Genomic DNA, 3,578 nt, shown 5'->3' on the forward strand with positions numbered 1-3,578 from the left:
TAGGGGTTAATTTAGCAGCAACTGGGAGTATGGGAGCAGTGCCCAGGAGCTCAGCTGGGAACCACTAAGGTAATGAAAAATACAAATTGGATTGCTGCTTTAAACCACTTCGGTTTTTTTCCCCTTTAAGACATGAGGTTCAATACAATTCTCAACAGATTTCCTAATTCCTTTATAATTATTTTATATTTACTATCAGGGTATGCATCAAAATCTTCTAGCTGCAAAACCGGGGCCACAATATCTGCTCTACGGTTATCAAGGCAAAAAGATTCCCATTATCTCACATGAGGCATTTCTTCTTAATAAAATCTGCTGACTTTTCCTCTTTCACCCCACCCCCCTCCTGTCCCCCCTTGTACTCTGGAGACATTGATATGTAACCCTCTATATTTGGACACACTACCAGAACCTCTGGGGTTAAATCAGTATTTGATTATCAATTACTACTTAATGACATTTATCCTTTAATAATTGAAGTTGAAATATGTGAACACAAAGCAAATTATAAGAGATATATGGATCTATACACACTCCCAATTATGAATAGTTATTGTCTTGAGCTTACCACCCTAACACACACACACACACACACACACACACACACACACACACACACACACACACACACACACACACACACACACACACTGTAAACTTGAAAGAACTGATGCTTGTCCCATATGCACATGAAGACAAAAATATTAGCAGACGTGGATCCGGAGAACAGAAACAGCACACAGCCAGGTAAATATACAGTTTTTCTATTTACCTGGCTGTGTGCTGTTTGTGTTCCCCGGATCCACGTCTGGTAACATTTGTCTATACACTGGAAGGCTGCACCATGTACTTACCATCCTTATCAACTAAACTAGCCCCTTCATGCTTCGTTTATTGATACTCTGTGGCAGTGACTCCAAACTACACTACAGAAAGTGGCAGAGGAAAGGGAGGGGGGAGAAATGAGGGAATCCGATATAGTGAGATAGAAAGAACAGCGGGGTGTATGAATTGTCATGCAGGAAAACTATGAAATCATTATTCTATTATATGGGATGGGTTTTTTGGGGTCGGTGTGCATACATTGGTCATATTCCTTAGGTCACCGAATTAAAAAAAAAGGGGCCACCTAACATTCGAACATGTTTTTTTGGGGGAGCCATAGGATTGGGAACCACAGGTCTAGACTATGTAACACAGCCTGCAGAACTATACCTTCTAAAGCACCGAGTTCGGCAAGGATTAAACATCCAAGCCAGAGCCGATACCCACCAGCAACGGTTCTACTATCAATACATCTTCCTCAGGGATAATATCAAGATCAGTGTTTGGTTGCAATCCCATGTAGCAACATATGGGGTTTACAACAACAACACAAAGTTATAAAAACTGAGAGCCATAGAACACCATCTGTAATGTCCATGTCACGCTGTCAGAGGAGTAATAGGTTTTCAAGTTTAGTCCACAAAGCGGAATCTTTTATAATTACATGCAATGCACATTGGGGGCTCCTTAAGTGACCCAAGTTAGGATAATACTGCTCTGGCATTTCAAACCCCTGTTGGATTGGACAATGAATTATACCATGATGAACAAAGGGAAAGCATAGGGGATTTTTTTTTAATAAGCACAACATGGTTCATTTTTCAGCCTTCTGCATAGGATTGCCATGAAGAACAGAAGTATATTTTATAAGCACCAATTGTGCCAGCCTGAAAATACACAATGCAGCAGAGGAAGAAAATGTGATGGAAACCATATGTATAGATACACAATGTTCTTTCCTCTCTCCTTGCTATTCTTTTTTAAGTGTGTGTGTGTGTGTGTGTGTGTGTGTGTGTATATATATATATATATACTTCCAAATATTTTTTTCTTATAAACATAGATTGCAGATTAAAAAAACACACTTTTACATAGGAAGTAGGATTTAAAAACAACTTTCTTTAAGACTGCAGTAAAATATATGTTCATATTTTCTACATGTGCTTGATAAACACACTAAAAAGAATTGAAGCGTAATTAAAATAACGCAATTAAACCGTTACAAATATGGTTTTATGTAACTAAATAGCAGAAGTTTAAAACATTTAAAATCGGAAACAATACAGGGTTTTGTGGTTAAAAAAAAATGTCAATGTTTTTACCTGTTTAAGATAATCTTGTTTTGATCCTTTATTTCCCAGGAAGACCCCACTTTGTATCCTTTTAAAGTTGTAAAAAAAGGACGCAGATAAGCCCAGAAGTTACTTTCAATTGAAATTCTTCGGGATAAACTCCCCCAACCAAACTTGTTTTTCACAAGACTTGACCCTTTATTTTTTTTTTACTTATTCCACCCCCCCAAATAAATAAAACATCGAGTTAAAAAAAGATTTGAGTTTCTGCAGAAACCACTAAATATATCCCCACAAATGCAAAACAAAAATCCTTTAGTTGAAAATATGCAGGGAAAAAAAAAATGTTTAATTTAAACCATCTGGTGCCTTGGATTTGAAAAAAAAAATGTGGAACTTTGAAAACACCTTGAAAAATCCAGCTTGGGAGAAAAGTTGTAGGATCTAAAGAGTCAATCCTAGAAATGTGTAAGGTTCTTTTAACATCAGGGGTTGGTTCCAGCAAAATGGTTTCTTGGTATAGAATGAAATGAAGGTTAAATAGGGTTTTCTTCTAAATGTACCGGGAGCTACTTTTCTTCCAAGTGTGTAAGATTTCTTAAGCATGGAGAAGTGAGCCAGTTCCTATTCAGACCTAACAATACAGCCCAATCCCATCCCCCATACTCCATGCAAGAATTTGCAACCCCTCCCTTGCACAGTTCATTTACAAAAAAAAAAACCTCCTCCCCTCTCATATTTCTCCCTTTGCACACTGGGGTTTGTAGTTTATCTGCTATTTAACTCACTCCTTGCGTTTCCCACTACAAAACTGTATTAACCCTACACATGTATAGCTGCAATCCCATTAAGGGTGCTATTTAGGTCTGGCTGTCCTTTTCCCATTAGCCACAGCTATATACATTGATAATCATTCTTATTAAATGACATTTGTTCTATTGCTTACTTGCATCTTCCATGGCAAAGCTGCACTAAACCTTTCAAAAGTATAGGCGCAATCCCATACAGACAAATATTTAGGGTTAGCGTTCTTTTTACTAAAAGAATACATGTAATTCTTTGGACATGCATTTGTACTAATATAGCTTGCTTCTTCCATAAAAATAACGGCATAAAATTCTACAAATGTATAGGTTGAATCCCATAAAGAAAAATATTTAAGTTTGGTTGGTCTTTTAGACAGAGCAACCTACTTTGCAGATAATTCTTATGAAAGGCTATATATTTTTTATATTGCTTGTATTTTCCACTCAAACTGCAGTAAGCCCTACACACGTATAGGTTCAATCCTATATAGCAAAATGTTTATCTGGTGCTGACAAAGCTATTCACCTTGAAGATAATTATTAAATGTAATTTTTTTTAAATATTGCTTGCTTTTTCCATTAAAAAAAAACGGCACTAAGCAGGGTTCAATCCCATATACAAAAATATTTAGGTGTAGCTGACCTTTTACCATTA

General features: G+C 36.7%; 1 protein-coding gene across 5 annotated transcripts in view; it reads right to left on the reverse strand.

Annotated features, from left to right (window-relative positions):
* Nucleotides 1–2,774, reverse strand: part of FGFR1 (fibroblast growth factor receptor 1) — a 94,586-nt gene extending 91,812 nt beyond the window's left edge. For all 5 annotated transcript variants that reach the window (XM_075601254.1, XM_075601253.1, XM_075601251.1 and 2 more), the window contains exon 1: nt 2,148–2,774. The gene's annotated coding sequence lies outside the window, so the exon portion shown is untranslated. The remainder of the gene's footprint in view (nt 1–2,147) is intronic.
* Nucleotides 2,775–3,578: the final 804 nt, after the last annotated feature.

The sequence above is a fragment of the Ascaphus truei genome, chromosome 5 (genome assembly GCF_040206685.1).
Source record: "Ascaphus truei isolate aAscTru1 chromosome 5, aAscTru1.hap1, whole genome shotgun sequence".
In the NCBI taxonomy this organism is placed as follows: domain Eukaryota; kingdom Metazoa; phylum Chordata; class Amphibia; order Anura; family Ascaphidae; genus Ascaphus; species Ascaphus truei.